The sequence below is a fragment of the Phasianus colchicus genome, chromosome 15, assembly GCF_987193195.1.
Source record: "Phasianus colchicus chromosome 15, bPhaCol1.hap1.1, whole genome shotgun sequence".
NCBI classification, from domain to species: domain Eukaryota; kingdom Metazoa; phylum Chordata; class Aves; order Galliformes; family Phasianidae; genus Phasianus; species Phasianus colchicus.
The window spans coordinates 7,474,998-7,498,372 of NC_143450.1; the positions used below are offsets into that span (position 1 = coordinate 7,474,998).

The 23,375-nt window shown below is 36.3% G+C and overlaps 1 protein-coding gene and 1 long non-coding RNA gene across 4 annotated transcripts in view; both read left to right on the top strand.

Moving 5' to 3' along the window:
• The window catches only part of LOC149915889 (uncharacterized), a 252,434-nt gene extending 238,595 nt beyond the window's left edge, over positions 1 to 13,839 (top strand). For both annotated transcript variants that reach the window (XM_090150721.1, XM_090150718.1), the window contains one exon: positions 13,279 to 13,839. The gene's annotated coding sequence lies outside the window, so the exon portion shown is untranslated. The remainder of the gene's footprint in view (positions 1 to 13,278) is intronic.
• Positions 13,840 to 15,901: 2,062 nt separating this feature from the next.
• LOC149915890 (uncharacterized) overlaps positions 15,902 to 23,375 on the top strand; it is a 29,693-nt gene continuing 22,219 nt past the window's right edge. Inside the window, exons 1-2 of one of the 2 annotated variants that reach the window (XR_016471396.1) lie at positions 15,902 to 16,346; positions 17,257 to 17,318. This is a non-coding gene — a long non-coding RNA (uncharacterized LOC149915890). Of the gene's footprint in view, positions 16,347 to 16,485; positions 16,559 to 17,256; positions 17,319 to 23,375 lie in introns of those variants that run through there. The other variant, XR_016471395.1, reaches the window with a different exon arrangement.

Sequence of the window (23,375 nt, forward strand, 5' to 3'; positions counted from 1 at the left end):
TTTTTTCCCGATGGGGAAACATCATAAAACTCCTAGATATAAGAAAAAAGTATACTGGAATAATTTGAATTAATTTCCTAAGGAATAAAGAAACACTCTTCTATGTAAGAACTAAGTGATTTATTCTTTGCTTAAAATCCGTTGGATACGTAGCCTATTTTTTTATTCTTCATGTCAAATTTTATCACCTTTCTAAAGATTGAGCTCTTCTCTATCTTCTTACATTTATCACTCAGTCCAGAGTTACAGCAGCTCTTGGATTTTTGCTGAGACACTGACAGAAAAGTCATTCATTTCCAAAGTTAACAACAGTGAGTTTTGCTTGGTGCAGCAACTTCACCAATTGGAATTTAAAATGATTATGAATGCTTAATAAAAGCAAATGCTAAAATCCAAATCTGTGAGAGGGCTATTGAAACAAAATGAAAATGTGAGAGATTTTCTGCTATTCATTTTAAATCTCTGTGTTGTTAAAACAGAAATATGTCCTTGCTTCTGTAAGCTGTGTAACAGCTTGCAGGCGGGGTGTCCTACTTCAAGAAGGAACCTGTGCTTCATTTAGAAATTGTTTGCTGACCTGGAGCAAATCTCCTTTATGAACTGTGTATTGTCTTACTAGCCTGGACCTGAATTCAAGAGAACTTATATCTACTTTTATTTCTTCTGCCAGCCTTCAGGTTTCATTCACATTATTGGAAACAAAGTAGACATGCACTTATATTCCTTCCATTGACTATTCTTTTCATGCTGATACAAGATACTGAGTTGGGTCTGATTTTGGAGAGAATCAATATGATATTGTTATGATAGCAGATAATCTTCCCCTTCTGCTACTGCAACTCATTTGTGAAAAGAACAAAATGACAGTGAATTCTCTTGTAAAGGGATTTGCTGTATGTGAATAAAGGGGGTTGCAAGAGTACCATCAGCTGTTATTACTACTTTTTTTTTTCTTTTTTTTAAGAAAATATATTTCTAGAATAAAAATACAAATTAGTGACCTATAGAAAATTTGTTACAACACTTCAACCCTAGTCAAACTTAATCTTTCCTCCTAAGTCTTCATATAACCAAGTATTTTCTTCTGTATCGTGATTGTACTATTTAGTTATTTAGTTTTCTTTTAAACTTGTTTTTCTAACTACATAATCCCAAAGTGTTTTCTCCAAATCCTGTTTTACATATAGTAATCTCATTTTTCACCACGCAGTCTGCATTCCCTAAAATTATTTCTTAGTAATGGATATGTTTGGATATGTTTATCATAGACATCTGATAACTAAAGGAAAGTTCTTAATGTTCTTACCATTTATAAAAAAAAGACTTTATTGTGATTTGATTAGTGAAGTTTTATTCCTCTTCGAATACAACAGTAATATTCCCTGTAGATGAAAACTACTTTATCCTAAATCTGTGTTAATATAGGTTATACATCTATATTAATCCTTCAGATTTCTTCTTAAAGAAGTAGTTTGAAATGAAACTTTTTTTAATTATGCGTGAATCCTCCAAATTTTTGGAAGAAGTCAGCAGCACTGGCATTGTTTTGTATAGTTGTATGCAACAGTCCGATATTTGCCTTGAAATGAGTTTAAATTAATGACATTGCACTGACTTTAAAAGAGGTACAGTCAGTGGTAGTGCTCAGAATAGATAAAGAAAATAAATGTCTTGCAGGGTAAATTATATAGGCAATCCAAAGACATACAGAATAGAGTGTATTTGATGAATTAATTTTGTTTCATTTTTAAATAGATTTTATAGATAGACAATATGTATTAAATGAATGGAAATTTTCCAATTCTTTCTGAAGGCAAGCACTGAAGGATGCATTTTCCCAATAATTTATTGAAAATGTGTTACCAAATAAATTGAATTTATCCACATAATTCAGTCTTTAAGGTCTTCCTTTATGAACATGGGAGGTAAATAGCCTTCTGAATTGATATATCAATTCTTGTTAGGCATAGTCTTTTAGTACTTCATGTTTGCTTCGGGAAGATCACACACATTTCGTTTTCCATGAGATCTGAAACAACAGTGGAAGTCATCTTCCTGAACGTGATAACTAAGCTGAATAATAACAGCATCATGTAAAGATTAATACCAAAATGAAGCAATAAATCAGATGCTGATTGTAATTGCCTGTATATGTAAAGACATTGACTAGTTAATGCATAATTTTATATCTAATATTTTATTTTGGGAAGTGTCTCTGAATCTTATTTAGCCTTAGTAGAAGTGCTGCTGCAAAGAACGAAGGCAACTCAGAACCAGTGGACAGACAATAGAGTTTCAGGCAGAGCAGGTACAGCAGAAGCATTATTTCATTCCTTTGTACGTCGTATGATGCATTTTCTTTTTAGCGTCTTTCCTGAAATATTTATTTGCTGTTATGTTTCTCCAGAGAACAGTCTACACTAAATTCCAAGAATAACCACAGGCTTTTGTTTGAAAAATACTTCTTTCCTCTTTTCCCACTTCTCCTCTCTATAATGGCCTCGTGACCTTTATCATCTCAGTATTCTTCCTCATAAATGATGTAAATACAGTACTGTATTTACAGTAGGTACAGCCAGATACAGATTTTGGAGGGGGTTCTCTGTTTACTCATCAGTTCAAATTGGGTTTCCCAACAGCAGCAGGTAGTGCAGACTGCTCACTTAACACTGTTGCTTAACCCTTCATCTCCAGAGTGTTATGTGTGACAAATACAGATCCTGAACTAAATCAGATTGTTATTCAAGAATATCTACATTTGCACTTTCTTCCTTTATTGTGCCTCTATTCCAATGAAAACAAATACATTAATAAATAAAACAGAAACTGGGCATGTAGGTATATGGTATAAATTAAGAAATGCTTGTGAAGATGAATCTGGCAGTGCTGTGTCCTTTGGAAGGATCTGATTTTATTAGAATATAAAAGTTATAATGCATAAAAAGCATCCTGAAACTATATTAATTGCATTGCTTTTTATGAGGTCTAACTTGTTAAAGAGACAAATGGTGAAAGCTGGATCATTCATGAACAGGAGAATGCTGTTGGGTCCAAAAGTTTGGAATGAAAAGTTTATACTTCAGAAAGCTGTAAGACAGACTGGCTTGTTTGGCTGTTTTTACACAGAAAAAGACCATGAGGAAATTGATAAGAAGACTGCAAGCTGGAAAACCTATGAAGTAAAATGTTGCATTGATGCTTGCCTGCTCTTTATCTGGGCTTGAAACTATATCTGTTTCATTAGTATTAAACTCTTTCATGCATTTGAAGAGCAAATTAAAGGCAAGGAAGATAAACTTAACATACATTGCCCTTAATTGTTATAGTTGAAATCCACACACAATTCCACCGTGATACATTTTTAAAGACCTATATAAATACATTTTTGAGTGCTTTTTACCTCTGAATTCACAGAAATACTTTCTCAGCACTTTCTGGCCATGCATAAAACATTGACATGAAAACACAGCAGGATGCTCACTTATTCCTGCCAAGAAGTACCTTTGTACCACAAGGGATAAAAACAATAAACAACCAACAAAAGAAAAATCTCCCTTTTTTTTTATTGTTGCCAGAATTCATTTCTGTAAAGGAAATGTTGCTCTATTAGGCTAGATGCAATCTGAGACACTGCTGGGCTGAGAATAGTTGCAACTTTTATATGAATGAGAGGTAAGCATCCTCTGTGGTGCTGGAGAAGGGTTGTTATTCATTGTAAATGTAACAATAGATAGTTTAAATTGAGTAGTAAACATGTAGCACATACAAAGAGAAAAGCTGCCTCTACTGTAAATGTTACTTATTATTATGGAAGTTTATGCTGATTTTACAAGATCATTAAGAATTTAGTAGAGAAACTAATTATTCTCCCAGAGTCACAGAGCCATTCATTTGATTTTGAGTTTTTTTCCATAGATTTTATTTCTGGATATGCTGGCTGAAATTTTTAATTCTGAATTTGTCCTAATTAAATAGCTGAAAAGGGTATAAGTTGAAAAGATTCAGAGGTTTGTCATCTTTTACTAACACCCAAATAACTGAAGTTCAGTAACAAAATTTTGGGATGTAGAGAATTTACGAACAGCTTTGAACAAGAGCAGAATAACTAACATTAACAGAATGAATAACTTAAAACTTGTACAAAATGTCCATTAGCACTGACAAATGCAGTAAGTATTTATGCTGCTTCAAAAATATTTTTTGTTAATTTTTGTGTTATGATCTTTTTTTGCATTGCTTTTGTGAGGTTGTTTGTTTGTTTCTTTGAGGGTTTTTGTTTGTTTGTTTGTTTGTTTACTGCTAAAAGTGTTAAAAGAGAACACTGATGAAAGCCAGGCAGAGTGGATTCCACCATATATGTACGTGAACAGATTCTGACGTTTCTTTACGTTTCTAAAATTCAGGATTTCTCATTAGGATTACAATCTGAAGAATAGAGTAATCTGAACTCTTTGTTTTTCTGCTGAAATTATGTATCATCACATCTAATTGAGCCTTTCATCATTGTCTACATGACATTCAAAGTATTCCTCAACATAAAAATTCCCACAGAGCTGTAAATCACTACCAATATTTGATAGTATTGACTGAATAGTACTAGATAATTGCAAAGCGTACATTTATTAGCTCTCATTACGCCTTCTCCACAAAGAGGCAGAATGCCAAATCTGAAGAAGGCCATGTGATCTCAATGTTTGGTCTTTGACATAAGAAAACCTTCATTCTTTATGGCTGACCTGTGAAAAATAATGCATCTTCACGTAAAACGTGTACATCATATTTTATACCTTGGCTAGAAACATTTCCTTTTTGCACGTTTTGTTCTTTCATGACTGCAAAGATTTGAATTTTAAATGTAAAGCTTTGGGGGCTAGAATTACATAGGGCTTCTTTGTTATTGCATTTCTTGGTACTTAGGAAAATGTATTGAGAGTTTAGGACTGTGTATCCTATGGGACTGAACTTATTGAAGAACAGCAAGTCACTATTAGAAAATGTCTGCCGGTCCCTGAGGATCTTTTTCTATTACCTACCTCTAAATGAATGACTAATATAATGGATTAATCTTTTCACCCTTGATACATGACTAGAAGACTTTATGAACTAGCAGGAATGCATTTTGATATCACTGGTGTCCTTCCCTGTCACTAATGCTGAATTTTCGAATGGTTTTTGGTACTCAACAGAATCCACAGTTCTGAATTGTTAGAGGCTAACAGTGTTGTTCTGATTCCCTTTTTCCTTAACCTCTATATGTCCCCTGCATAATTCTACCTTCTTCCAGCATCAAATCTGTGACAAGATCAAAAATGCATCTAGTCAGATAGCAAAGGTGTTCTCAATTCAAAAGTGCAACTAGAATTTTAACAAGAAAATTCAATGCAAAAATTCTGAACATGCGTATGCATAAATGAAGGTAACTTTATCAGCTTGTCTCTAAGGTTTTCCATAAACTTGGATGTATTGATTTTTTTGAGACTACTTAATATTGCCTTTCAAATACTTACTATATGAGTAATGTACGTGGAGAATATCTTTCAGAGAGCCCATTGTTAGGAGATAAAAGCTGCGAGGCTTTCTGAATGCATCCAACAACATTTTATTTGTGTGTTATATTTATAGTTGTAAGTTCAAGTAAAGATCTGAATTTTGACTTAATTGGTATGGATCTCAGTGACTTAAGTATGTTCAATTAAATATATAAAATAAAAATTGATATATTTGAAATTATACAGTTTTAAAGTCAGTATTGTGCTTCGAGGAGGTTTGCTTGGTACAGATGGGCAGTTTGAGGTAGCTTGGGGTAGCCAAATGTGCTGATTTCCTCTATGTTGTCTGTAGTGCAGGTAAGAGTGATGTGGCCTTATTTAGAACATTTTTTAGTGTGTTCTCTACAGTCAGGTCCAGGTTAATGCTTTTGACATTCCTAATATTGAGCAAGACTGGTGTCAGTGCTGTGTCAGCACTGTATCCAGTGGGTGCTCTGACCACTTGCAATGGTCAGCTAGCCAGAGCAGGCTGCCTTGTGCTAGCTCCAATTGGCACCTGGTTTGAAAGGGTAAAGCATGCATGATGCTATTAATTACTCCATCTTATTTCTCAAAGCTGAGGAAAATACCAGGTTTGTTATGAAGTCATCGCTACCCTTTTGTCACTGTGGTGTGTCCCTGGTGGGAGTCAAATACGCGGTAGTGAATTAGTGTCTCCACAAACAAGAGTATTCTTCTCCAGTAGGTGGATTAGAACAGTGGACTGTGTGTTGTGTTACTTTTTCCATCATTAAGATATGCGTTTTTTTTAAACTAATTTATAAAGATGAGAAAATCACTGCAAAAATAAATCTACTTTTATAAGAAAATAAGTACTACTGAGACTTTTGATATTGAACAGTTTCTGTGAGAATTGCCTACTTTTTAATTAATTGGCATGTAAACTGTAATAATACCCATTAAAAGCCACAACATATGCTGCAAAACTGTCCTTCAAAGCCCCTAGATGAAGTCTAAGGGGAAATAAATCAGAGGTTAGCTGAAAAGTGTGTTCTAGTCACTGAACAAACACTCTGCAATTAGAGGTTCAGATGTTGACTTTAAAAAGACAACAAACAGGTGATTTGACATTCAGACTGTACAACAGAAACAAACACAGATGCTGTCTTTAGAAACAAGACAAATCACAGTCTGATAGTTGCAGGGGAACATCACAGTGTTCTATGTTATTGCTCAGCAGAGATAAGCAAACTGTGAACTAAATAAATTGCAAGCAGTGTAAATTATGCTTCACAAAGAGGGAACAAAGAGAAGATCAAAAGGTATGGGAGTCTGCAAGATTAAAACAACGGAAATTGTTCTCTTTCTTTTCATAGTATCAGCTTTGCTTCATGCAGCACTGAGCAAGATCTGGGCAGTGCTTTCTGCAGAGGGTGTCTCTTTTGAAACTGTACTCTCATTATCAAACGCTGGAAGTTGTTCCTTAAAGTGACTTCACAGAAAACAGCAAGAGCCTTATATGTACACGTGCATACATTCCAACAGCATGCAGCTTTTTTTTTTTTTTTTTTTTTTTTTTTTTTTTTACCATAGAATCTCCCTCTATCCTTGGAAAGTAAAAATCCCAACAGTAAAATTCCTTTTTAAGAAGAACAGGACTTGAGAATAATATAAATCTTTCAGTCCTTTTATTTTGTTATTTTAAGATACTTTATGTGTAATTCTTGTTTTATTATCATTCATTTTATTGCAATCTGGCAGATGCTATGGTAGGTAAATGTCCCGTGTACTAGAAAGAATAGCTATGCAACTGAATCTCCTTGCTAGCTGAGCACCTGCTTATGACTTCTAGACTCATAACTGTTCTCAGAACAGAACGGGAACATACTGCTGTCACACAACACTTTCATTGAACAGCATAACTGACTTCCATAATAGCAGATTGTTAGCTTTTGATTCAAAACTGTGGGATATGTTAGTTGGAATTTGCAGGTCGAGTGCTTGGGTCTTGCAGAAGCAGGCTTTCCAGAGGTAAGCACCATTCATGAAGACATCATCTTGTCAAGAACCTGGCATGTCTGAGTGTATTTCTGTTAGAAAAAATAAGTCTTCCTGTATATATCCCAACACCAGGCAATCCTGGTAAGAAGTTGAGAACCTTACTGAGAATTCTACATCCAGTTTAAGTAGAAAAACATTACAGAAAGCAGCAAATGATGCAAATATTTTTTGCAAGTCGTGTGTCTCCTTTCAGTTTGTTTTCTGTAGATTCATAGAAGAATTGTCAGTAGGTAAGTTTGTGCTAGAGGACTGGAGCTTTCATGAAGTAAAACTCCATGACTTGTATGAGCATTGCACATTTTCAGTACAAGGTCAGAAAGTGTAATTCTGCTCAGGTCTGCAGGTATATAAAAGAAATCAATATAAACCAATTAAGAGAAGCACCTGCTTCTATTATAAATGTATTATTTTAAAAACTTGCCTATGATCATTAGGAAGCATTATTGATCAACATTATCTGAAAATCATCTCCTGAGATATGATGATAAAAACTGTTATATTTGAAGAACTTAAGCAGTTTAATTAGCAGATAGGTTTCAGACTTGCTTATGTAGCATTTATCTCTGTTTAAGTGCTTAACGCCTTTAAAAATCTGCACGTTAATGTCTAACTTCAGGATTCATAGCAAATATCTAGGAAAAAAATGCTGCTTTATGAAAAATAGAAAAGGAAGAGCCTGGCCGATCATTTCTACCATCGCTTCCCTTAAAAGGAGTAGTACCTCCTTTTAACCTATGTGTCTTCATTTAGAAATCACTTTCATTATATAAGGGATAACAGGTTAGATAAAAGATTACTCACTAAATATCACAAGGTTAGAGCATGGTGTTTGTTGGAATCAATGCACAATCATGCATCTGTGGACACAGGTATCATTAAATTCAGTATTAAATGTTGAGGAGGAAGATTTTTCCACAGACCAAGATTCTCAGTTTCAAGAATAAGGCGTTTCTTGAAGGGCCTTATCTTCTGACTTTCTACCTAGACACTACAGACCATGTTTGACTGAAGTGATACAGGCAGCTATTTGCAGTGTGACTTGACAAAATAATGGGATCGCTAAGCTACTTCAGAGCTTTGTCCCACCAGACCATTACAACCAGTGAAGTGGATCAAGTGGTTACGTAAGACATTAGAACTAATGGAGTGATTTTATTTGTACTAGAACAAATCCATCCTTGCATGCCCTTTGACTGACACTAAATGTCTGGGTAACCTTATAGGATAAGACAGTTTCTAGCCCTAAAAAATCACACATCTCTCTCCTTTTCTCATGTTTTAAAAGCCAGGTTCTTGTTTCTTATGATGAATTCTGGGCTGTAGAGCAAAGAAAAAGACTGTTGTTTATAACGTTCTTGTGAGCGGGGAAGACACTTGCAAAGGCAGTCTGAGAGATTTTATTTTCATTTTCCAGGAACAGGCATGGGCTGGCACTCAAGACAGAATTCTGTGCATTTTTAAAGCAAGTAACAAATTGGACCTCAGCTGAATGACAAGTAGGTGGCAGTAGGACACCTACTCTAAATCCAAAATGATATGTGAAGGATGACCAACACTGTTCTTTTCAAATCTTGCAGTCACCCACAAACTTCGGGAATGAGTTTTCCATGGTTCTTTTATAAAGATTGTGACTGTATTGAAATTCTGAAATCCCAAAGAGTTCTTTGTGAAAGCCTTCTCTGGATCATGATGCCTCTGACGATGGAGATATACAAGTACAGGGATAGCACAAGAGATAATAGACATGTTGGAAAATTACAAATTGCAAGCAGATGTAACATGCAACTTTTTTTTTACCATAATAGTGGTACAATATTGGAACAGGACTGACAGAAGCTGTGAAATCTCCATCCTTGGATCTTCCAAAGCTTGTCTGGACATAGCCCTGAGAAGCTGCCTTGGGCAGAAGATGGGACTAAGGATCCCCAGAATCCCTTATAACCTAGGGGGTTCAGAACTGCTGTTTCAATTCAAGTGGACACTCTGGACCACATCCTGAAGTTAGTCTAAATATTTTATTGAGTTTAGGGGCTAATGAAGAAGGAAGTAGTATTGGCAGTGACACAAAACTTAGGATTTCTCTTGGGCCTGAATTCCAGACTTTGATGTGAACTATTTATGGGGATTTGGCATGTAATGAGATAGATTCCAGTGATTAAACCCTAAATGCCCTGACATTTGAAATCAAAGAAGATGTACCAGTTTCCATCAGACACCAAGAAGAGAACAGGGATTTGTGTAATATATGCATCTCCTTCGAGTTTTTTTTGTTTTCTACAAGGTCAGCCATGTGGTCTTCATTTCAAACTCAGCGATTAATGCAAGGCTACTGTGGGTAGCAGGCAAAGAAAACCTTAGTCCTACCATGCTAAACAGTTCTTCTGCTAAAATGTACAGAGAAAAAAACCTCAAACATCAATTTCAAAGGGTAACAATCAATTTATGTGAGCAGTGAAAAGTGTTTTTGCCTTTCTGGAAGTCCTGCCAGAATACCCTCCAGCAGTCAGAACTCTGGATTATGAGGTCACCATCCCATATTTTCACTCTAGAGAGATAATGTTTGCCACTCTGCTTCACTGAGTCACATCAAAAAATCACCTGTACACCTTCCAGGTGAAAGTATGAACTACTAATCACTTAAAAGAACTGTAGGTCTATGAATATTTAGAGCCTGATATTCTTTCTATTGTAAATTATTAGAATTTTTTTGTCATTAGAACAGAAATGGTTTCCTGAGAGATCATGGTCAGGCTTATGAGAGCCAGACTTTACCCTACAAAGGCGTATTTCTCAGTCCTAGCCCTGAAATCTGTGGATGCTTAGGGCAGAGTGCTCTTACTGGCTATTATTGTGTCTGGAACTATTTTTTTTTCAGATTATTCCCTGGGTAACATCTCACTTCTCTCAGGGGATAGTGATGTGGGTGACTTCTTAAAATGATTTTTCCTACATGGGATGTCTCTGATGCATACAAGTATTCTCTAAAGGTTAATATGAGGCAATGCCAGAGATAAGGAAATATAAAGTTTTTTGGGTTTTTTTTGTATCTAGAAACCAAGATAATAACTAAGATAATAATTGAACCATATTGTTTCTGAGAAAAATAGTGGGTAGTTTCCATGCTGGTTTTTATATAGGTTAATGCGCTTATATATGTTGTATCTAAAAAAATATATAAATACTCCCTCTTTCTGCCTTGATTTCTTTTGCTTTAATGTATAGTGGCTTGTTCTTTTTTTTTCCCCTCTTTATTTTTCTTTGTTTTTCTTTATTTTTCTTTTCTTTTTTTTTTTTTTTTTTGGTGGTGGTATTGGTAAGAATTGATACTGTATTCTGTAATATTATTCGCTTTTGGAGACAAACCCTCCATTTTCATCACGGGCTTTAATGGCCTAACTCCATTACAAATGCATTGCAGAATAGGTTTCCCTTCAAGAAGAGCATGTGAATATCTGTGCAGGTAACATACATTGCAAAATGACATTAATCAGATGAAATTTTTAAAAACATTTGCTTCTGGCCTTATTCTGGAACAGGCCGCAATTGGAAATCACTCAGACTGAAGTCTTAAGTTTGTGTGAATGTCGTGCTCTGTGCGAATCTCTTTCAACATCCATCATTTAAAACCTCAGCATAAATTTAGTTTCTCTTAAGGTTTTTTTTAAGTAGTGTTCATAGAGTGATTTTAGAAAGTAGGACTGCTGATGAATGCACATCTTTAAAGCCTCCAGCCAGTGTCAAACATTTGAAGAGCTGGAGCTAGTCCTTTTAATCACAAGGATAACTTCTAAGATTGATATTCCTTATTTGGCAGAGTGTAATCCACACATACAGTCAGAAGAATGTTTAATTCTTAAAATCAGTGGTTTCTTCTTTGCATTTAAGTATGTTAGTGATGTCGATTAGATGTCAAAGCTTGGACAATTTGATCTCTAACACTCTGAACATGGCAACATCTCTAGGAGAGAGTGGCATTTCAGCTTCTTTCATTATTTAGACAGGAAAAGCAGAAGAGAAATTTTAAGCCTTTAAAAATAAATTGTAGTAACATTCTGAAAGTTGCAAAAGGCCATTGGACCCCACACGTGCTGTGTTGACTTGTGCTGACCCCTTCTGACAGAGGAAAAAGCATTTATGTAATGACAAAGAACAGAGAGCATTAAAGAATTAAAGTCGGCAAATGTATTATTCTAGAAAGAACCACTTTCTCCCTCTTCTTCCTATATTAAATGAAAGCAGCAAATCAGCATAATTGAAAGTAGTAGGAAAAGAAAATTAAATGATAATCTTCCTAGAAGGTAGCAAGTCTTCTCCTTGCTGCTGGGCACTGGCAAGGTTTATCAACTCAGTGCACTGCCAGTTTTTTACCAGCTAAGAAGCTGTTTTGGCAGTGAAATAAAACAAATTATTATTTTAGGCTCTCTTGGAATATAGGGAGATTTCCTTCAAATTCCCAGACACAGAGACATCTTTCATTATGTACAACTAAGTAGTAGTTTGGGTGTGCGTTCACGTTCAGGACTCGATGCTCTTACTCCTTTCTCAGACAACTGGATTATTTTTGTTATGGACTGTAATAGGCTTTGTTTCTGTGTCCATGAGGTAGCCAAATGGACTGAGGAGAACTGCAAGGTCATGATGTAGAAATTGCTTGTAGCATTTTTCACTTTTCTTACAAGGTATTTCCTTAGTATGCTGTTAAGCCATTACACTAAGAAAACCTCAAAGCTTCTGTCTAGTGAAATTATTTGGATTTTTGTAGCATAGTTATGCACTTGTCAATAATTCCTCAATCTGGAATATCTTTTCATTTTTGGATAATGTTTGCTTTTCATCCAAGAAAGTGAAATAAGGTACTAATGTGGAAAATAGTACTTCCCAGAGATAATAAGTGGCCTTTAAACAGCAGAAAGTAAATTAAGCAGCAACTTCTTCAAATCATTTAACACATTTCATATATGAAGATATTGTTCCTTTATTTGATTTGATTTTTTATTTAATTAAATGTTATTTTATTTCATATGTAAAGAGTAGGAATGTAGATTTCAAACTTGTGAATGACTGAGTACACAGACACAGATGGTTTTGTAACTAATTCTAGGCTGCATTTTCCATTCAGATTAGCAGATTCTAATGTTAGAATCTTCATGATGCATGAAGAGTTGTCTTCAGAAGAAAAAGTTATTTATAAAGACATCGATCTCCTTCCAATGGAAAACTGCAAATGCATTATCTCTTCTCCTTACTGGTTCCAATATGCTATGAAAAAAGACTTTGTAATACTGGTAACACCAATCTGCATGTCACTGAACACCTGTGTTTTACATGGTCTATTTGAAGATTAATTGCCTATTTTGCAGCAAAATCTTCTTGTCGAGAAAGCCAAGTTATGAACAGTGCTTTTCTAGATCATTACCTTTAATGTAACTACATATACAAGATAATGATTATTGACTAACTGCATTTAAAAACTGCTATTTCCAAATAAAAGAAGAAGGAAAAAAAAAAAGCAAGTATTGTATATCCACTTCACGGCTTTACAGTTGACTGAGGAAACATCAACTCTTTAATCCATACTGGCTAGAGGTAAGGTACAAATTTTAAGATACACTGCAGTATAAACGTAAAGACCACTAACAAGTGCTGAAACAGCAAAAAGAAAAAAAAAAAATCCAGGGGGAAAAGCAGGCAAATGATTTTTATTTATTTATTTATTTATTTATTGCAGATGCAGCATATTTGTGGTTTTTCAGAACCAAAAGTGTAAGAAGATGATGGGACTGGGATAAGAACTGAAGATATATTTGATCAGAAAAAAGTTATGAAGATTTCAGAGCTTACAAAGAAAATGCAATGCTTTTCTTGGCCCTATCCACTAAACTGTTTCCAATAAGAAAATTTCTGCAGCCACAACCAACTCCACAAGCAGCAGTTGTCTGTGCTTATCTTAACACATGAGCATCTCGGCAGAACGGTGTCTACCTGAACTCAAGGATGTGTAGAGCTTTGCAAAGTAGAGCAGCACCAAATGGGAGAAGAGCATGTTATTTATTTTTGTGTGCACCTAACTGAAACTTTGGTTTACAATTGTATTTAGGGCAAGCACAAGAGAAACACAGTTATCTTACCTGCTGTATGCTGTATTAGTGTGATCACTGTACTGCAAATGACCAATTTTTCTTTTCAATATTATCCCTATAGTCAGCCACAAAAAAAAAAAAAAAAAAAAAAAAAAAAAAAAGTTTTGCCATATCTTCTACTTGAAGTCATGCAATATCTATCTATATGATCCAGCTTAAGTTAATCAGAATATATACATTATTGTATACATTGGTATGTATTATGATATATAATAAACATCTGATATAAATAGGCTGTTGGTCTCTGTATTTAATAAAGGCATGAAAATACCAAAGTTTGCCTACTTTTTTTCTCAGTGTTCTGATCTAGATAATTATATAACATTGCACATCACCAGCAGAGCACTTTATAAATGGCCAGAACTCAGCCAAACGGACCTAGCTGAAAAATGTATGTATTTTCCCTTCCTCGTCAAAGGACAAGTTCTGTATGGGCTGTGCTTTGACTGTGTGATGGGTGGAGCTCAGCCTACAGCCATACCAGCTCCAGGGTGCCTGGCTAGCTAGGTGTCCCACCCCACACTGGATGCCACACAGGGCTGTAGCAGCCTGACCTTGGCAGGTGCAGGAAGCCCAGCCAGCCTCTTGCTCACTCCCCATCTCCATTGGTCTGTGACTGTTTAAAATAGTTTGGTGGTGAGAAACAAAGACGTTTTGAAATCCAGTGTATAGCCTATATTAAGTTTCTTAGTGTAAAATCTAACACTACTTAAACCCTTTTTATGAGCTCTGTGGAAGTCTTGTGTCTAAAGTATGAAGCAAAACCTTCACTAGTTTCAGATGAAAGATTTAATTCAAGTTGGAAACTTTTTAAAATGACTTTCCCTGTTTGTCTCCCTGACCCTAAGATATTTAGTCATTTATATTAAATGAACTTTTCTGTGAACCTCTGTTTCAAAGCAGCACTACACTGTCAGACTGTGAATACGAAGTATTATCATCTTGGCCACTACATGATATTGCAATTAAAGTCCTCTTCAGCCGTTAGTTGCTTTTTCGGATCAAATGGAAACATGGCATTTCAGAGGCTGTTCACTCCCCAGATCTCTTCTGCCATGTGCTTTCTCTAATGCTACATTAAGTCAGAAGCAGAGCAGGAAAAGTTTTCCCTCTGGCCTGGTTTGAAGGTTGGTCTCAGCTTCAATGAACTTCCAGAGGCGTGGAAGAAGTTTTGGCTGAATTTGGGCCTGTCACGGGGTTATCTCTAGATCAGTCTGTGTCTGTGAAAGGGGGACAGCAGGCCCACAGGCACACCAGCTGGAGGAACAATAAAAAGGGAGAAAAAAGGGAGGGCCAGGGTGCTGTCAGTGGTTTACAGGCCACTTTGGCCTGGTTCTGACTAATGGGGCAAGTTCTGACAGACCCACACGCTGAGAAAGGGGAAGGAGAAAAAAGGGAAAAGGTAGGGAGATGTGAGATGGGCCTAAAAACAGAACAGCGTGTTCTGTCTATTTAGGTTTTTGTAAGATAAAAACTTTCTCAGTGCACATTTTGCTACAGATGTTAAATGCCTGAGAGGGAGGGATGCAGAAGAGAGGAAAAGCTTGAAAATGTGGAAAGATGAGCATGCAGATCAAAAGAGTTTGGGAAATAGACATGCACAAATTCATGTCCTGTACTTCATACCACTGCTTCAGCTGTTCAGCTCTTTGAATGTATGCACAACATTAGACGTCTAGAATGGCACTCTCAGTATAGAACTGTTAGAAAACTTGCCTAAAAATTTCATTGGACTATGAGGTCCTTAATACCTAGCTAATTATCTGGTTTCTCACCGAACTATTATGAAGTGTTATTCCACATTGAACACCTAGATGGCAGCTCTGAACTTAAATAGCTTGCTCAATCAAGCCTTTAGTCTACAGGTTTTTGATGGCTCCTCCACTTCTGTTGAAGTTCATTTGTGCAAACGAGAATGTAAGATTTACAGAGTCACAACTGGAATAAAAATTATATGGTTAGAACATTAGTTCAGGCTGCCTAAACAGAAGATGTTGTTTCCTACGCTACTTCTATATACTGTTTAAAATTCAGTGGACAGTGTATAAAAATAGACACTTTCTGAGGGAGGAAAACTGGAGGACTCAAAAATCCTCATTTTTCAAAGAAATGCCTTAAATGTTTGAGCTACGGTCATGTTCCTTTGTGTGGTCAAACTCATTCAGCTTTGAATTATTTTAAAATACTTCAGTATTAGTAAGATATTTCTTCTTTCACCATCGTCTTCTGAACAATAGGCTATGACAGTCAGATTAGAACAGCGTCTTGAATGCAACTCCAAGCACCTGAGACAGAGGAGTGCCAAAACTAGGACTCTTCCTTTCTGTTTAAGTCTCTTGTACGTTAGCTAGATATCAAACAGTAAGGAGTAAAGTGTTGGAACTAGGTGATCTTTAAAGTCTCTTCCAATCCAGGTCATTCTGTGATAGCACCCTGCTCAAGGCACGATAGCAGGCTCATAAGAAGCTTTCTCGTCATAAAGGGAAGTTGAATGGTTCTACCGTGGAAAAAAAATGGCTTGTAGTCTCTTTTGTCTCATTACATTGTGGTCACAAGAACCATGTTTTCTCAGATTATTTCTCAACTTTTATTTCTAGGATACAGGCTGCTTCTTTTCTATGAAAGAGACAGTGCCAGTGAGAACGTAGCAATTTAGGTAAGTGGAAAATAGTGGGTTTGATAGGTGACACAGCTGAAAGTAATGTTAATTAAGCTCAATCTCCTATTGGAGGGGGCTTTGACCAATGTGGTTTAGTGCAGATGTCCCGGCCTGTAGCTGGCGTGTTGGAACTAGATGATTATGAAGGTCTCTTCTAACCCATACCACCATTCTATGATTATTTTATTTTATATAAATAAATAGACTGGGTAAGTATGTCTTTTGAGGAAGAAGTTTTCTTGAAAGTAGGAATAAAAGTTATTTTGATGAAAATTAGAGATTTAGCGCAAGTTTTGTCTTTATAAATGAGGAAGAAAATGAAGAGTGTGTGGTTAATTACTGTTATTTTGTTATTTTTTTCTGACTGTTTTGTATGTTATCAAAGGTATATTTTTATTTTCTTGAAAATTCACCTTGTTGGGGAGGGAATAAGAAACTCTTCAGAAAATTGGAGTATGCAGAACCACTCTAAGGAATGTATGTAGAAAAACATGTTGCTTTTGTTATCAGAGTTCTGCTATTTAGAAAAGTAAAATGTAATATATTTCTTGCTTTTGCATATAAAACGTCTAGTGTGCCTTAAAATAGCTAAGGGTATACATGAGGAAAATATTCTTTCCTTATTTTACTGAAAGTCATGCTGTTTCATATGAGATAATTGAAGAAAACTGTTGTTATGTCTATTGTCAAGATAATAAATGTATTTGGAATAGCAATCATAGAATCAACAGATGTGATCAGTGTTTCTCTTCTGAGTTAAATACTTCTGAACTTGACTGTGTGGAGTCTGTTTGCTTGTGCTGTGTTGTTGTTTGTTTTCCCAGTAGGCTATATATATGATTAGGTCTAGTAAATTAATTTCACATACGGTCATTCTAATGATTTTTTTTTTTTATGTGTTATATAGCTGGTTACAGCTTTTAGCCCACTCAGCAACCACACTGTCTACAGCTTATGGCAATTTTTAAGGTATGACCCAGTACAAATATTTTACAAGTAAAAAAAATTAAGTATGAGTTTTTTAAGGTCGGGATGGAAGTAACTTGGGGAAAGGCACTTCAATCTCTTGTTTGTTTGAAAGCATAAAAATGTACATCTGGTTTTGAACTGGTCTAGTTCTTCATCATCTATTCTAAAGGGATGAGTATCAGCTTGATTATCTGAGGTATTTATGCACATCTTATGTGAAGGTTTGTAAGAATATTAACACCCTAAGCTTAAAGGCTTGAATATTGATAAAGCAAATGTGGGTTTACATATGTTAAGGTTTATGCTGGTTGTTAAAAACTATGTGTATTACGAATGTACTACAGGGTGCCTTATGATGTCCAAACACTAGATTTTTATAGGTAATCAGTAATTTGCAGTTTCACTTCACAGAATAGACAGTAATGACCTTGTGTTTCTGGAAAGCAAAACTGAAATGGGTGAGGAAAATGCACAGTACAGATGAACAACTCTGCAAACTGTTCCCTCTGTCTTCATTGTTGGGGCAGAAGGAATGTAAGGATTTAACACAGTTGATTCGTTTTCTCAAATTCCTATGCTATCTTATTTTTATTTTGGATTTTGTCATCTGGTACTATGCAGTGTTTTAGAAAATACTCTTCTTATGAATGTGTTATGCAATTAGCAAGCAACTCAAATGGTGCCAGCATAAGGAAAAAAAAGTGAGAATATCTGATGCTCTCTTTCAGTAGTTCATGACCAAAGCAAGTTTTTTTTTCTGAAATAACTGTTATTTTTGAGGCTAGTATGTACTGAACTGTAGTGATGCCTAAGTATACATAAACAGGATCTTATGTAACAGTTGGTCTTGAGAAACATAACTGTCTCAGAGTATTCATTATTGCCTCTTTGAGGTCCAAACATTGATTTCTGGCATCTTGTATTTACTTTATTTCCTTAAACATTTTGCAAAATCTCTTAACTAATTGAAATTTCTCATGATCTTCTAGAAGGAGAAGCCCAATAGAAATATTTTTAATACAATTAAATTACCTTTATGTGTCTGGGTGACCTAGCACTTTGGAGATCATAGCCTTAAGAATCAGTACCTCATTTGCTGAAACAGATACAAAATGGGCTATAGTATTGTGTCGGTCTGCAATTAATCCTGTGGAAATGAGTAGTTCTCATCTGACATTGATGTTTAAGTGAGAACACCTTCCTCAATATCTATAAAAGGGCCTCGAAATGGAAGGCCATGCTTTCACTTCTGTAAAGGCCCTTACTTGGCAGTACTTCAGAAACTGAGCATGAATGTTATATGTAAGGGACAAAAAAATGCTAATAACATTAAAATTAGTTCCTCAGGTAGGAATTTTTTTCTCTTTACTTCCTTTCACCTGCCCTTCTCCAATGCTTCCTCCTTTGCCAAAGTGCTGAGTGATTTGTGACTTCCTATGTGTTAAACTTGATCCATTGCAGTGTGAATTCCGAATCATCCTTAAAACCAAAACTGTTCAGCAGTTGCTAAAAGTTTGCTGCTTTGTACACAAGCCAAATGTCAGTAACTTTTTCAGAGGTGGCAGACGCCTTAATATAACGAGACACTTGCTGCATGCTTCTGCATTAAGTGACACTGAATTGCTGAGATATTGGCAAACCTGTCCAGTAGACACTCAGCTTGTCTTCTTCTGCTGGTTCTAGTTCACTTAACTTATGCTGACTCTCCTCTTTTGTTTTGTCATCTGAGAATTTCCTATTCAATGAAAACCCCTTTTGAGACTAATTAAAATCAAGCTAGAGAGATTCTTTGAAGCAAAAGCACTATAAAGAATTAAACTCTCGTTAGTGATATGAGAATATTATAAATATTAAATTCCTACCTTCCTTGTTTTTTTTTTCAGTTGATTTTATAGTCATATAGTTGTGATATTTAAGAACTGCTTATAGAAGTTGCTTTCTTATTCTTCATACTGCTTTTATTTGCATGTGTTATTTTATACCCGTGGTGTCTGCTGTTGTTGGAAGGTTATGAGCAGTGTCTGCTGATTTTTAAGTAAGAAATAAAATCTTATTTCTTGAACTGACTTAGTATACAATAACATCTGAATTATTTTTGTGGTCAGGTTCTGGGTTCTTGTTTATTTCTGTCTACTGAATGCTGCAGATTGTTTTCAGGTACGGTGAGAATAGACTGTCTAGATGTAGTAAGTAACTGTGAATATTTTTGTATTATCTGAGCATCTCCTAATCTTAGCTTGTTATGTAGATCCTGGACATTATTTTAATCTTGTTTTGCACATAAGAATCTGCGACAAGAATTATCTCAAGTGACATAAGACCGTGAAAGTAGACTATCTTCAGCTTTCTTGTACTGTAAAGTGCTTTAACTCCATTGTCTCAGTTCCCTGTAAGACTGAAGTAAGGAAAACGTAGTTCTGCGTAGTGTTTTTTTTCAGCAAGTCGTAATCAATTCAAATCGGAATTTGAATGAACAAACTCCAGAGGATTTTGTATCGCTTCCTAGTTCAACTGTTGCACAGTTAATGTGATTCGTAGAATAAAATCTAAGAATTCAACATTCTTAGATCCTATGGAAATTTTTGTTGTTTTCAGCTATCATCCTTTCTTCGTCCCAGTGTTAAGTATTACAGAAACTATTATTGAAGTCCAGTATGTTCCACATGGCTTTGCGTACACTTGGATTAGGTACATCAAATACTTGTAGAGAAGGCTGCTGAACAGTTCATTTTGAGTGACTGTTTAAGTGTGCTTCTTGCTGTGGAGTTCAAGCTGTTGCAGTTCAGGATGGATGTGTGGGGGTGGTCCATCTGGTGTGCTTGTAAAGGGCTGAATTACCTTGATTTATTTATTTTTTCCATACAGTTCTCAAACTGCTAAATAAATCCAAACCCTTTCTACCTCTGCCATCCTTATATAAAAGCCATTAACCAAGTCAGAAGTTTCCTGATAACCAATTTTTTTTACAGGAGAGACTAGCTCTTCTAATGTAATGTTTAGCTTAGCTGATTATTTTAGATCTAGAAGCTGCTTTCCTCCCACTTTGTAGCAGACCATGTCAACTCAATACTTCTTAATTCCACTTTAGCTCTAATACCTCAGATATAAGAATTGATTCCTTGGCACATCGTCTAGTTCTTGATGCATTATTACAACTACGATCTTGGCAAGTTGCCACTCTCAGATTGACAAACTCTTCAGCATTGTGGAATTTCTTTCTCTGAACTTTTGTTCAGCTTTTAACTAGTAAGTCAATTTTTGTATTATTTTAGTTTGGGGCAAAAAATTCATCAGTGCTGACTGACTCATGGACTTGTACAGGTAAATTTATTTGGTGGAGGGATAGGATGCTTACGTGCATGTGGTAAGTGAAAACTTGCACTGCTTCATGTTGCTGGTAACTATTATTCTGCAATGATTGCTGTTGCAGGAAAACTGCACACATGTGGTTCCTAGCTAGCGCATTCTTTTCAAGGTTATGTGTGGGTGCATTTATCATTCACTGAAAGATTCATAATGCTTACATAGTTTTATTGTCAAAATGCTGTGACTAACAATTTACTATAGAGGTGCTAGTGTTAGGATAGAAGTGGGAGGTAGGATGGCAATTCAAAAAATGCACTTACATTATTAACATTTCCTGCTTTAAATGGAGTACGCTTCTTTTTGTAGGCTTCCTTTCATTCCAGTTGGCATCAAACGCTAAATATTAACCTTATCTTTCTGGAGTTTAGGACTATTGACAAACATGGTACAAATTAAATTGCAGAATGAGGCATCTCTGGCAGCTGTGGCTGGCTATTAATGTTGTGAACCTGCTCTCAGGGAGACTCTCCTGCAGGGCCATGTTACGCTCAAGGGGAAGAGATAAACCTGCCACTTCTGAAGAGTTTTTGATCACTGTGTGCAAGCTTATGGCTTCTTGAGCACCATCTTTTTAATTTGTGCTCCTGTTCAGCTAGAGGACTTGGTGCATATTATTATTTGCTGCGCCCTAATGCTGTACAAGTAACAGGCATTTTTGCAGTGTCTGCCTGGGCTCTAATCTCTATATTCTGCTTCTTTATAATAGCAAATGAATTTTCCTGGAAGAGCAGGATTGGGATTTATTTATTTTGCTTCTAACAACAAAGATATGTTCTAACAGCAGTGCAGGCATAATTAAGGTCTGAGTTAGGTCTTCAGATATCTCTTGATCTCTCACCCTCCTTCTGAGACACACCATTAATGAACACTTTAGGCTGTTGCCTTAGAGAAGGTGTTGACATTTAATTTTCCTGTCTTTTTTTTTTTCCCTACAAGATAAAAGATGGTAGAGGAGGGCAATCACTTGTGTAGCTGACGAGGCTGAAATAGGAAAGGCTGGACTTTTCTTTGTAAAGGAGAATTAAAACCAGAGTGATTCTGAGAGAGAGAAATGATTGTGCATCTGGACAGTGGATGCTGAGGCTCTGCAGGTGCTGTGGGTCTCTGGCCTGGCTAGTGGCTGTTGGGGCTTGCCCCTGTGCTGCAGGCTGCACTACCTGAATTTGGGGCAGGATGATACCACCCCAGTAAGGGTCTGGAGAAGAGTCATGGAGAGGCATTACATCTTTTATCTCACAGAGATTATGGATGAGCCACGACAAAGCAGCACAAACCTAGGGATGCAAAGCTTCTGGATGGAGGTGCTGAGGCTGCAGCCTATTGTTGACTCAGGATCTGGATGCCTATGGCCCTAGATGGGCTCACAGCACATGTGAGCTGTACGCCCTGCTTGCTGAGCAGAGGTGCACCAGAGGTGGAGAGTAGAAAAGGGAACTGTCAGCCCTGGCTGCCTGGTGTGCTGTGGCTGCCCCCACAGATAGCCTGCTAGAAAAGCAGTGCGTGGCTGTGCAGGCAGGATGCTAACAGGGCCCTCCAGGCTGGGGGCCGAAAGAGATGTGCATCAACCTCCAGCTTTACTCTGTAGCCTCAAAGATGTGAAAGGCCGTTTATGGTGTATTTAACACCGATAATCACAACAATACCAGTGTTGAATGCACTACGAACTGCCATTCACTACTGACAGTGTCCAGATGTATCTGCAGCAGTACTGCTGTGATTGCTGTGCCTCACTAACATGCACGCTCATAGCAGCTGCTGCAGAGGATGGGACAGAGCTGGTTAAACCAGAAATTGCGGGGGGAAAAAAAAATGGGTTGGGGGGCGAAGTTGGAAACAGTACATTCAAATTGTGAGATGCAAAACTATCATTTAATAAAGATGTCCAGGACCAGCAGAGACTTTGTCAGTATAATTAAAAGCCAAGCGAAGTAGCATATTGCCTGGCTATTGCTCAGTAATTTTTAAGTTCAACTAGAAATAAATTAAAAAAACAACAAAACACTTATAGCAGATACTGACCAAACTGCCTTAGAATGGCAAGTAGGTGGCAGTAGGAAATACCAAAATACCAAAAAGCCAACACGCAGCACAAACATAGGCAAAATCGATCTTGATAGATAAGCCTTCTGTGTGCCCAATGTCAGTCAGATGTGGTTGTATTAGTGAGCTTCTAAACAACAATTATTCATTATGTTAAAGATACAGTTTTTAAAAGTGATTGGAAAGGTTGACTTTTATAGCTTCTCTGTAGTTTTGCTATGAGAGAAGCTCATTGTGGCTGCGAATTCAGGCAGGTCATCCATCAAACTCACTTTGCAGGCATCGTAGTTTAAACAATGCTTTGCAACGTATAGTAACAAGATAAAGTAAAGGCTAGGAGATGGAATCCATGGTTCCTTTATCAATTCTTCTATCACCTGTGCTGTGAATCCAATTACAAACTTCTGCAATATCAGCCTCCTGTACAGTAAGGGATCTGATTATTTCAGTCATTGAGACTAAATGGTGATGCTTTACCATAACATTCTCACAGGATCTTGGCTGGTCGATGATTGGAACACATGCATACAAATAAAGTCCCTCATACATGAGTTATAATGCAAATGAAGTTCTTCCTTTACATCTTAATTCTATTAAAACTCTAGAAACAAAAGGATTTTTTCAGAATTGGTCTATTTGCTGTCCTTGCTA